Source organism: Erythrolamprus reginae, chromosome 9 (genome assembly GCF_031021105.1).
Source record: "Erythrolamprus reginae isolate rEryReg1 chromosome 9, rEryReg1.hap1, whole genome shotgun sequence".
Classification (NCBI taxonomy): Eukaryota; Metazoa; Chordata; class Lepidosauria; order Squamata; family Dipsadidae; genus Erythrolamprus; species Erythrolamprus reginae.
This window is the reverse complement of record NC_091958.1, coordinates 56,597,503-56,610,446: the sequence shown is the minus strand read 5'-3', so window position 1 is coordinate 56,610,446 and position 12,944 is coordinate 56,597,503. Positions and strand designations below refer to the sequence as shown.

The window sequence follows — 12,944 nt, the reverse complement described above, 5'->3', positions numbered from 1 at the left end:
CCATGTAGGGCTTTATAGCTTATAACCAACACTTTGAATTTAGTCCGGAAACCCATCGACAAACACTTCTGTCCGCGGAGTGTTGGAGAAACATGGGGACGTCTAGGGAGGCCCATGACCGCTTGCATGGCTGCATTCTGCACAATTTGTAGTCTCCAAACGCTCTTCAAAGGCAGCCCCATGTAGAGAGCGTTGCAGTAGTCGAACCTCGAGGTGATGAGGGCATGATTGACTGTGAGCAGTGACTCCCAGTCCAAATAGGGCCACAACTAGTGCACAAGGCGAACCTGGGCAAACGCAGCTGAAAGACGATCCCACAAGTAATCTGGTGCTATGCCACGTAGGGCTTTAAAGTCATATGTCGTTTGGCAGGCCCCAGGGGAAGAGCCTTCTCTGTGGCGGCCCCGGCCCTCTGGAACCAACTCCCCCCGGAGATTAGAACTGCCCCCTCTCTCCCTGTCTTTCGTAAACTACTCAACACTCACTTATACTGCCAGGCATGGGGGAGTTGAGACACCTTTCCCCCCAGGCTTTTTTATACTTTGTTTTATGTTTGGTATGAATGTGCTGTTTGGTTTTTTAAATAATGATAGGGTTTTATATGTTTTTAATATTAGATTTGTTCCACTGCTATATTGTTTTTATTGCTGTTGTGAGCCGCCCTGGCCCCCGAGTCTTTGGAGAGGGGCGGCATACAAATCTAATAAATAAATAAATAATCAACACTTCGATTTGCATCCGTAAACCAATTGGCAACCAATGCAGTTCGTGGAGTGCTGGAAAAACATGGGGACGTCTCGGGAGGCCCATGACCGCTCGCGCGGCTGCATTCTGCACGATTTGAAGCCTCGGACCATGGCCCCCAGGAAAGCCATCCCCCAAAGGGGAAGCAAGCATTGGGGGGAGCATCCTATCTCCTTATCTCACCCCCCCCTAGACTGCAGGGCCCCTGTCTTTGGAGAAGCGCAGCCTCATTGGAAACGAGGTTCGTTTTTCCCTTCCTTGCAGCAAAAAGGTGAGACTGCCCTTTGCCCAGGGCTGGAGACAGATTGGAGACTAATAGCCTCGCTGCTTTTGGGAGAGGGAGGGGTCTGGAGTTGGGGAGGGGGCCTCCAGCAGAAGCCATTTCTCTCTCGCTGATCTCTTAGTGCGAGCTGACACGGAGAAACACCAGCTGTTAAGGTCCCACTTTGAAACCGGCTGCCAACCGCCAACTGTGCCACCTGTCGAAACATTTGACGGTTCTTGGGAAGGGGGGGGGGTCTTCTGGAAGAGAGCTGCGGAGAAGGCCAAAGACCCCCCCCACACCCCACACTCACTGGGACCGCTTGGAGCACCCTCCCAATGCAGCTTTTGGGCCTAAAATGCAGCCGCGAGAGCTGACCCTGTAAACTGCTTAGAGAGGGCTGGAAAGCACTGCGAATCAGGGGAAGAGCCTTCTCTGTGGCGGCCCCGGCCTTCTGGAATCAACTCCCCCTGGAGATTCGAATTGCCCCTACCCTCCCCGTCTTCCGCAAGATGTTAAAGAACCACTTTTGTCGCCAGGCATGGGGGGGGCTGATTCCCCCTCCCTTTGCTGATTATAGCACTTGAGAAGGGTATGACTGTGTAGTATTGATTGTTTTGTAATAATAAGGGGTTTTAACTTCAGTTTTACTAATATTAGATTTGTACCACTGTTTATTGTATTTTATTATTGTTGTGAGCCGCCCCAAGTCCTTGTCGAGGGGCGGCATACAAATCTAATAAATTGTTATTACTATTGTATTATTATATACTGTAAATTTAAATACTATTGCTACCTTCTGCCAATGTATCCTCCAACTCCCGGCCAGAGGCCGAACGAAGGCTGACCTTGAGACCCTAAAAGGAAAGTGTCATAGCATGCAGCCATCACCACCCCAAGTTCCCACAGCAAGAAACCTTCCAAAAGGACGTAGCACAATGTGGCAGAGGCCAAAACCTCCAAGCATTGTGGGCTGGTTGAGAAGAGAGAAAATGGTCTTCTTCCCAGGCGGAAGAGAAGTAGCTTTTGAATTGGGTTCTATTGTGCATGTGTGAGTGTCCATTCAATGCCTGGGGAGAGCAAAACCAGCTTCCCCTGCCCCTGGAGGCCCTATGGAGGCTGGAAATGGCCTGTTTCCCAACTTCTGGTGGGCCCAGTAGGCCCGTTTTTCACCCTCCGCAGGCTCCAAAGGCTTCCCTGATGCCAAGCAAGGGTAAAAATGCCCTCCCCCATCCCCCTGGAGGCTCCCTGGAAGCCAAAAACGCCCTCTCAGAGCATCTGTGTGAGCCAAAAATCAGCTGGCCGGCACACACATGCATGTTGGAGCTGAGCTAGGGCAACGGCTTGCATGCCAGCAGATATGGCTCTGCTTGCCACCTGTAGCACCCATGCCATAGGTTCGTCATCGCTGACTTAGAAACATAGAAACATAGAAGTCTGACGGCAGAAAAAGACCTCATGGTCCATCTAGTCTGCCCTTATACTATTTTCTGTATTTTATCTTAGGATGGATATATGTTTATCCCAGGCATTTTTAAATTCAGTTACTGTGGATTTACCAACCACGTCTGCTGGAAGTTTGTTCCAAGGATCTACTATTCTTTCAGTAAAATAATATTTTCTCATGTTGCTTCTGATCTTTCCCCCAAATAACCTCAGATTGTGTCCCCCTGTTCTTGTGTTCAGTTTCCTATTAAAAACACTTCCCTCCTGGACCTTATTTAACCCTTTAACATATTTAAATGTCCCCCCTTTCCCTTCTGTCCTCCAGACCATACAGATGGAGTTCATGAAGTCTTTCCTGATACGTTTTATGCTTAAGACCTTCCACCATTCTTGTAGCCCATCTTTGGACCCGTTCAATTTTGTCAATATCTTTTTGTAGGTGAGGTCTCCAGAACTGGACACAGTATTATTTCAAATGTGGAATCTCACCAGCGCTCTATACAGCGGGATCACAATCTCCCTCTTCCTGCTTGTGATACCTCTAGCTATGCAGCCAAGCATCCTACTTGCTTTCCCTACCGCCTGATTGCACTGTTCACCCATTTTGAGACTGTCAGAAATCACTACTTAGGGTAAAGTTTCTCAGTCTTGGTCACATTAAGATGGGAAGACTTCAACCCCCAGAATTCCACAGCCAGCTGCTTTCCAAGGGTGACAGCCGATCCAAAGTCGAAGGGAGCCAGATATGCGCATAGCTTGGCTCGCTTACAGGAGTTACCTCCCCGGGGAATTGTGGTCCATCCCCTCCATGGCTGCACCTGCCTCTTATCTCTGTCCTTTTGATGCCAGGATACATAAATAGGCTACTCAGACTTGACTCAGCTGGAGGAGGCAAACTCTCCCCTTTCCATCCAATGTTAATTTCAGCCAGGAGGGAATCGGTCAAGCAAAAAAACCCTATTGTTGCTGCTTGTTGTTGTCACCCTTCCTCAAATCCACAAATCCTCAATCCAGCTGGCATTGCTCTGACTTACAACCTCAGTTGGGTCCAGAAATTCCGGTTGCTAAGGGACCCCGTTGTTAAGTCCAGCCCAATTTTTATCGCCTTTTTGCTGGGGCTGTTAAAGAGGGTGAGCATGGCCGGAGTTACACAGCGGTCAGGGGAACCTAGTTTCCAAACCCTCCCCCCCAAACTCCGTTAATGACGCTTGTCGTAAGCCAGCTGGGAAGGTCGTAACTGGGGATCAGGCTGTCCCAGAATGCTGCAACAGACTGTAGTTGCCAAGGGTTCAAATTTTGATCATAGTTATCATAATAGCAATAGCATTTAGACTTATATGCCGCTTCCTGGAGCTTTTCCAGCCCTCTCTAAGCGGTTTGCAGAATCAGCCTCTTGCCCCCAACAATCTGGGTCCTTATTTTACCCAACAACGAAGGAAGGAAAGGAGGAAGGAAGGAAGGAAGGAACAAAGGAACGAAGGAAGGAAGGAACAAAGGAACAACGGAAGGAACAAAGGAAGGAAAGAAAGAAATAGCAATAGCATTTAGACTTACATAGCGCTTCCTAGAGCTTTTACAATCCCCTCTAAGCAGTTTACAGTATCAGCCTCTTGCCCCCAACAATCTGGGTCCTTATTTTACCCAACCAGGAAGGAAGGAAGGAAGGAAGGAAAGAAAGAAAGAAAAAAAGAAATAGCAATAGCATTTAGACTTATATGCCGCTTCCTGGAGCTTTTCCAGCCCTCTCTAAGCGGTTTGCAGAATCAGCCTCTTGCCCCCAACAATCTGGGTCCTTATTTTACCCAACAACGAAGGAAGGAAAGGAGGAAGGAAGGAAGGAAGGAACGAAGGAACGAAGGAAGGAAGGAACAAAGGAACAACGGAAGGAACAAAGGAAGGAAAGAAAGAAATAGCAATAGCATTTAGACTTATATACAGCTTCCTAGAGCTTTTACAATCCCCTCTAAGCAGTTTACAGTATCAGCCTCTTGCCCCCAACAATCTGGGTCCTTATTTTACCCAACCAGGAAGGAAGGAAGGAAGGAAAGAAAGAAAGAAAGAAAGAAAAAAAGAAATAGCAATAGCATTTAGACTTACATAGCGCTTCCTAGAGCTTTTACAATCCCCTCTAAGCAGTTTACAGAATCAGCCTATTTACCACCAACCATCTGCGTCCTCATTTTATCCACCTCCGAAGGATGGAAGGCTGACTCAGCCTGGAGCCTGGTGAGCTTTGAACAGCTGAACTACAGCCAGCTGAAGATGCCTGGCAGTGCTGCACTCTAACCACTGCACCACCCTGCCTCATAAGGAGGGCTGCTTTGGCCAAAAGTCTGAGGACCCTCTCTGAGCTTCTTTTCTTCAGTCATTGAATGGCCACTAAATGGAGGAATACCAGGAAATGTTAGAGAAAAGAAACTGATTAGCTGAGGTTTGCAACTGGTACCAACTAGGCCAGTTCAGAACCAATTATAACTGTGGATTGGCATCACTGATTGCTGCTTGGCTCATCCATCTTCTCTCTCTCACACACACACCCTTCCTGTCAGAAATAAGTTTTATTTCTTGAGATAATATTACAATGCAAGAAGATGGTCTGTAACCACATGGGAGAGGCTGCTGTAAGCCATAATCTGTATGTATGTATGTATGTATGTATGTATGTATGTATGTATGTATGTATGTATGTATGTATGTATCTATCTATCTATCTATCTATCTATCTATCTATCTATCTATCTATCTATCTATCTATCTATCTATCTATCATCTATCTATTTATTGGATTTGTATGCCGCCCCTCTCCGGAGACTCGGAGCGGCTAACAGCAATAATAAAACAGTGTACAATAGTAATCTAATACTGTACTAAAAATGATTAAAAACCCATTAATATAAAAACCAGACATACATACATACATACCATGCATGGAATTGTAAAGGCCTCGGGGGAAAGTGTATCTTAGTTCCCCCATGCCTGACGGCAGAGGTGGGTTTTAAGTAGCTTACGAAAGGCAAGGAGGGTGGGGCAATTCTAATCTCTGGGTGGAGTTTGTTCCAGAGGGCTGGGGCCGCCACAGAGAAGGCTCTTCCCCTGGGTCCCTCCAAGCGACATTGTTTAGTTGACGGGACCCGGAGAAGATCCACTCTGTGGGACCTAACTGATCGCTGGGATTCGTGCAGCAGAAGGCGGTCCCTGAGATAATCTGGTCTGGTGCCATGTAGGGCTTTATAGGTCATAACCAACACTTTGAATAGTGATATCGAAACTGATCGGGTTTATGTAATCATGGGTTTGCTAATTGTGCTGCAACCTGATTGGCTGTCACCTATATATAAGGAGTAACACCCTTGCATGGATGTGGTTTGTGCTGGGTGGTTTCTTATAGTGGTTGGTGGTTTGTGAGTGGGTGGTTCAGTGCCTAGTGGTTTGTGGGTGGTTGCAGTGGTGGATGTAATAGTAGTTGTGTGATAGTATTGTGATAGTTTATTCAGAGAAACATTTTGCTAAGAAGGAAAGTAAAATATATTTGTACAAAAAAGCCTGATGCAGTGTGTTTCGTTGAAGACTTCGATTAGGTAGTCGTGAATTGCGGCTACTTGTTGGGTTACCTGCCGCATGTCCAAAACCTCTCCCCCAACACTTCCAGGGACTTCTCACAGCTCTGAGCCCTGAGGTCAAGGCTGGACCTGCCATGTCCAGGCACAGTCTACCTATGTGCCCTTGATGTGTGTTTCGGTGTGCGTGTTTGTGTGTATGTGAGAGAGAAAGCTGCCCGCATGGGTCTTCCTCCGAAAGCATGTTGGAAGCCTTATCCAGGTTCTGTTTTGACCCTTCCTGTGGGGGGGGGGGGGGCTCTTGGAAATGCCCTGTAGAGATGCTTTTAGCAGGGGGGGGTGTTATTAAAACTTCCCCCACTCCTCTGTCCTCCCCAACGCCGAAGAAGACACAGCAGCAACAACGAAGAAGACCGCAACTGAGCACGATCCCAGCAGGCTGAAAAATCTCCTATTAGAGCATTCATTATAAAGCCCCCTTTAAGAGAGAGAAAAAAGAGAGATGGAAGGAGGGAGGGAGAGGAGAGGAGTCCAACGTGGCTGCTTGGCATCTTTAATGCAGGAGACAGGGGCTCCTCCGCTCGGCTTTCATCTCCAAGGATCCCCTTGGGAATCTATTAAGCCCAATATAAATCCTCTCTCCAACCCCCCCCCCCACTCCTTACCCGTTTTCTGCCTGCCCTCCCGGACTCCACTTTATTATGAAATAGCAACAAACAACGTCATTGGAAAGAGGAAAACAAAGCAGGCAATTACTCCTCTCCACCCCCCCAGTTAAAAAATCCAACCTACCGCCTCTCCTGGTTTTAAAAAAATATATATCAACCTTTAACTCCTCCGACCAAAGAGATCCACACAAACATTGCACGTACATTGCAAAGAAACAATTAAAAATAAAATATCTGATTTAATTCCAAAGGACCCCCAAACCCTTGAGGTTTGCAGCCCCCCTGGACACCTGCCCCCGCACCTTTGGCTCCGGCTCAAAATTTGTTGCACGGAACGGATCGTTTACCTGAAAGGAAGGTAAATCTTTTTTTTTTCTAATTTATTTTTTTCCTTCCTGCAGACAGTTTGAAACACCAAAGGAGGCCTAACCGTTTATGGAGAATCAGGCAAAAGCAGGAAAGGAAGGGGGGTTTTCCTGCTCAATCTGGCTTTGGGGGGAAGGGAGGGGGGATCTCCGAAATCCAAGGGCATCTCCATTTATGGCTGAAATGCGACGCAGGTATTAGAATTTGGGGTGCCAGCCATCTGCGGAGCCCACTCTGCGCATAAAAATGCCTTTTAAAAACCTCTTGGATAGCTGAGGTTTTGTCTTAGGCAGTGGGGAGCCCTTTGCCAGCGCTGGGCAACATTTAGCTGACCTTGGTTGACCTCGGCTCTCCTGGGGCTTGGATGGGAGGCCACCCAGAGACCCTCAGACAGGGGCAAGGAGGAGAGGTTGAAAGCTTTGAGCCCAGCTCAAAGCAATGACCACCTACTTAGAAACCTAGAAGATTGACAGCAGAAAAAGACCTCCTGGTCCATCGAGTTTGCCCTTATACTCTTTCCTGTATTTTATCTTAGGGTGGATCTCTGTTTATCCCAGGCATGTTTAAATTCAGTTCCTGTGGATTTACCAACCATGTCTGCTGGAAGTTTGTTGCAAGCATCTACTCCTCTTTCAGTCAAATAATATTTTCTCATGTTGCTTCTGATATTTCCCCCAACTACCCTCAGATTGTGCCCCCTTGTTCTTGGGTTCACTTTCCTATGAAAAACACTTCCCTCCTGAACCTTATTTAACCCTTTCACATCTTTAAATGTTTTGATCATGTCCCCCCTTTCCCTTCTGTCCTCCAGACTAGACAGGTGGAGTTCATGAAGTCTTTCCTGGTCAGTTTTATACTTAAGACCTTCCACCATTTTTGTAGCTCGTCTTTGGACCCGTTCAATTCATTTTCATAAACTGAACTGGATGTCGAGTAATCTCAGTTTCTCTTTTACCCTTGGAAGTTACGTGTATTTAATGTTTTTAAATATTATTATTATTATTCTCTGCTGTTCATTCTCACCATTATCAAATAACTTGCCCCATACGACCACATCTTCCCCTCTCCGTTTAACAGATAGTCCTCAGTGTAAGACCACAATGGAACCCCAAAATCTTCTTTACTAAGCAAAACATTGAAGCGAATTTCGTCCCTATTGCAAATTTCTGTGTGGACTTTGCTTGTCGGAAGATCGCAAAAAGGGGAATCCCGTGACAACCCCCCCCCCCGGCAGGAACTCTATTGCGACGGTCATATATGTGAGTCGGTTGCCAATGGTCTGAATTTTGAACCCATGACCACAGGGAGGATAGTGCAATGGCCCGTGCGAAAAAGGTTGTAAGTCGTGGCAACAGCCATTGCGATCTCCGGAACGTTTTAAAATTCATTAAAAACTACTAAAATTAACTAAACTTTTGTTAGTCCTCTATTAATGTCACCAGAGTGTTAAAATTCCCCATTGAACACTCTTAACAGTGTGACGACGTTAGCACAAGACTAACGAAAGCTTAGTTAATTTTAGTAGTTTTTAATGAATTTTAAAACGTTCCGGAGATCGCAAAAAATAAAAGGAACACTCAAATAACACATCCTAGATCTGAATAAATGAAATATTCTCATTGAATATTTCATTTGCACAACTATTCCATTTGCACAACAGCGTGTGAAATTGACTGTCAATCAGTGTTGCTTCCTAAGTTGGACGGTTTGATTTCACAGAAGTTTGATTTATTTGAAGTTATATTCTGTTTTTTAAGTGTTCCCTTTTATTTCTTTGAGCAGTGTGTATGTGTGTGTGTGTGTGTGTGTGTGTGTGTGTGTATACATATATGTAGATTAAGCTCTGGAAAAACTGTATCCCTGTCTATAAATAACAGGTGCCTGGATTTATATAAGCTGAGCCATAAATCACGACAGAGAAACCACAATGGCGAAGTTCATACAACCCGTGCAGTCAAAATTCCTTTTATGGCTAAACCTGGTAGAGGTTACAACTCGGAGTGGATTTTTTTGCAACCTGGAAAGAAAGACCACACACACAGGGTCCGTGCCTTTTGTGTTGTGCGAAGCAATCGTTGGCCTTATTTCTCCTGGCCAGTCCAGGATCCAAATTTTGTGACTCACTCTCACCTAAGCTCAAATTGTGCGAAGCTGCGAACGCAACTGGGTTTTACTGGCAAGGATGTGACGCAACCCAAAAATGTGCACGGGGGGTCTTTGTTTCTCATGTGTAACTGCTACTAAAGAACTCGGGTACCTACGACCAGAATTGAGCCCAACACTTCCATTGCTAAGCGAGAAATTCATGAAGTGGGTTTTTGCACTACGTTATCACTTTTCTTGCCCTGTTGTTAAACGAATCGGGACGGTTGGTCGTTTAGCGCAGAACGGCTGTTAATTGAATTGGGCTTCCAGATTCAGAAGGTCACAAAAACAGATCACATGACCCTGAGAATACAGCCATCGTCATTAAACATGAACCAGTGGCCAAGAATTTTGATCTTGTGATCAGAGGATGCTGCAACAGCTTTGTGTAAAAACAGTTGTAAGTTGCATCTTTTCAGGGCGGTTGTAACTCTGAATGGGCACTAAGTGAATCATTGTAAGTTGAGGACTATCTGTAGATCGCCAAGGATGGAGGAGGATGGGCAGTCATTCATTTTCTACATGACAAGGCAGGACAGAGGGAGGACAGACTTATTGCCAAGTTTGGGGACCCCTGCCCTAACACCTTAACCCAGGGGTCCCCAAACTTGGCAACCTGGTGGACTTCAACTCCCAGAATTCTTGAAGTCCACCAGTCTTAAAGATGCCATGTTTGAAGACCTCTGGGTTAGAGGGAGATCTCGCAGAGGTTCCTCTTGGGCAGGAATTTAATCTCAGACTTTCTTGATTTAATTCTGAGTCCAGCAAGGGAAAAAAAATAACCTGCTCTATTTATTTATTTATTAGATTTTTATGCCACCCTTCTTGAGACGACTCAGGGTGGCATACAACATTAAATATAACAATATATATATATATATATTATTTAACAATATATGTCTATATTTTCTCTTCTTCAACCATCATCCTATTCAATCTTCCTCCTTCCACAGAAACCACAGGCAAGAAAAGCCCACCTACTCAAAAACCAGGCATAGCTCATTTTTAAAAATATCTCCAGAAGGAAGGAAAGAAAAAAAATGAAAGAAGGAAGGAAGGAAGGAAGGAAGGAAGGAAGGAAGGAAAGAAGGATGGAAGGCTGAAAAACACCAGCTATTGGAGGGGGGGGTTAAGTGGAAATATGCCCCCATCTCACCACCAAAGAACTTAATCCGAGATTTCCCCCCAGAAACCTGCTCAGCTCATCCCTCCACCGTTCTTGTGAACTGGCTGCCATTCCCAAAAGTTTAATACCATCTAAAAAAGACCCAGGAGGGATTTTTTCCCCCAAGAGGCAACTGGGACTTTGCAGCTGGACTCTGTCCACAAGGTCCAATTTCCTTTTGAAGAAGCCCCTTTGGGACAACCTGGATGACCAAAGAATCTCCATGGAGATCCAAAAAGATGCAAAAACGTTCTCAACTTTGCAGCTGGACTCTGCCCATAAAGTCCAATTTCCTTTTGAAGAAGCCCCTTTGGGACAACCTGGATGACCAAAGAATCTCCATGGAGATCCAAAAAGATGCAAAAACGTTCTCAAACTTTGCAGCTGGACTCTGCCCATAAAGTCCAATTTCCTTTTGAAGAAGCCCCTTTGGGACAACCTGGATGACCAAAGAATCTCCATGGAGATCCAAAAAGATGCAAAAACGTTCTCAAACTTTGCAGCTGGACTCTGCCCATAAAGTCCAATTTCCTTTTGAAGAAGCCCCTTTGGGACAACCTGGATGACCAAAGAATCTCCATGGAGATCCAAAAAGATGCAAAAACGTTCTCAAACTTTGCAGCTGGACTCTGCCCATAAAGTCCAATTTCCTTTTGAAGAAGCCCCTTGGGGACAACCTGGATGACCAAAGAATCTCCATGGAGATCTAAAAAGATGCCAAAAAAACGTTCTCCAACTTTCCTGGTCTCCCACCTCTTTCCCAAACATCAAGGCAACCTGAATTATAGATGGAACACACACAAACCCAACTCCTAGATTTACATCAGGAATTCCAATCACATCCACACGCCCACCCACCCACGCCTGGGCACAGAACACAAAAACGCCAAACCGATGGGCTGCAATTCACAATCCGTTCCACTTTGTTGGATTTAATGGGATGGCTCCTCGGAAGGAAATGTCCCCCCTGAGCTACAGCCATCCCACCTGGCACAGCTGGAGGAAAGGTTGGGAAGGGTTTGAGAACAAGGAAGGAATCTCGCTCATCCCCAGATGGATAAATGAATACATAAATAGCACAACCGTACACTCAAAAAGCGCATATACATTTGTATTGGTACCTGGACAGCCCTCTTATTTTATGTATCCCTTCCCCGTTTATTTTCAATAAAGATTATATTTTTTTATGAATACATAAATAGATAAATAAATTAAAAATCTGGGTTCCCTTCACTCAAAACCTTGGCGGGGGTCATCAGCGGCTGGGTACTTTCTCACAGCCTCCAATCTCCTCTCTGTCTTTTGACAGCCCATCTCTTTATGGCAAGAGACAGGGGGGGATATGAGGGTGTGTGTGTTATATTTGCCCTGGGAACAGAAGCCCCCCTCCCCGCTTCCAAGGAGAGAGAAGGGGTCCCTGGACAACCCTAGCCAAGATCCTTGATCTTGGGAGAGGAGAGAAATGAGAAGCTGATGACCTGGGAAATGAGAATTTGGGCTGGGGTGGAATTTTTCTCCCCTGGTTTCTTCCAAAAATCTTCACACACACACACACACACCAGGGGGATCCATTAAACTTCCCTTCGGTCCTTCGCTCAGCAGAGCCAAACTTCTTCTTCCCACTGATGTCAAGGCAAGGAGCCCCCCTTCCCCAAAGGCAGCTCTGCCTGCATCTCCAATCCCAGCAACCCTCCAAACCCAGCCCCTCTTTGGAAGGGGAGAGAGAGAGAACCCCCCAGGGAGGGAAGGAGGGAGGTGGTACCCAGAAGCCGCCTCCCTTCCCCCCCCCCCCGCCGCCCTCCCCACGTTGCTCTTCTCAAGCGCACTCGAGTGGCAAATGGCATCAGTTGAAGAAGACAAGGGAAGGGATGGATGAATGAATGAATGAATGAATGGCCGGAGAGCCTTTCGGCGCCCAGCCCACCAATGGAACCCCAAAGCATCCACAAGGGCTGTCTCTTTTCTCCCCCTCCCGCCTCCCTCCCTCCCCCTCCCCAATCACCACAGTACCTGCAAGGAGTCCTTCTCCAGCTCTTTCCGAAATGTCGCTCTTCAGCGCGGGTCTTCTTCTCTTCGCTGTGTCCAGACAAGCAGCGGTCACCGATTAAATCCTTAGGAAGGAGGGAGACCGGGATGAGTGGGGGGGAGTAACAGAGTCGGCGCTTCTTTCCTTCCTTCCTTCCTTCCTTCCTTCCTTCCTTCCTTCCCTTTCCTTTCCTTCTCTCCTTTTTCGGAGCTCTTCGAGCAGCTATTATTCAAACGCCGCTGGGGACAGCAGGTAATTTTAAAAATGCCCCCGTAGCAGCCAGTTTTTGAAATTTTAGGTTCCAGAAGCGGCGTTGTGTGTGTGTGAGGCGTGCGAGGCGATGTGTGTGTGTGTATCTCTCTCTCTCTCTCTCTTTCGGTGTGTGTGTGCGTACGCGCGCGCGCGCGCGCCTGCAGAAAAGGGGGATTTGATGGGTTGGCTGCAGATTGCTAAAAGCAGGAGAGAAAGGGCGGGCGGGCGGGCGTGGAGGGAGATAAAGTGCCAGAGGGGAAGGAAGGAAGGATTAGAAGAAGAAAGGAAGAATAAGAAGAAGGAAGGAAGGAAG

The 12,944-nt window shown here is 46.6% G+C and overlaps 1 protein-coding gene across 1 annotated transcript in view; it reads right to left on the bottom strand.

Annotated features, from left to right (window-relative positions):
• Positions 1 to 12,944, bottom strand: part of RAI1 (retinoic acid induced 1) — a 131,161-nt gene that overhangs the window by 80,955 nt on the left and 37,262 nt on the right. The window contains exon 2 of the mRNA XM_070761461.1: positions 12,364 to 12,464. The gene's annotated coding sequence lies outside the window, so the exon portion shown is untranslated. The remainder of the gene's footprint in view (positions 1 to 12,363; positions 12,465 to 12,944) is intronic.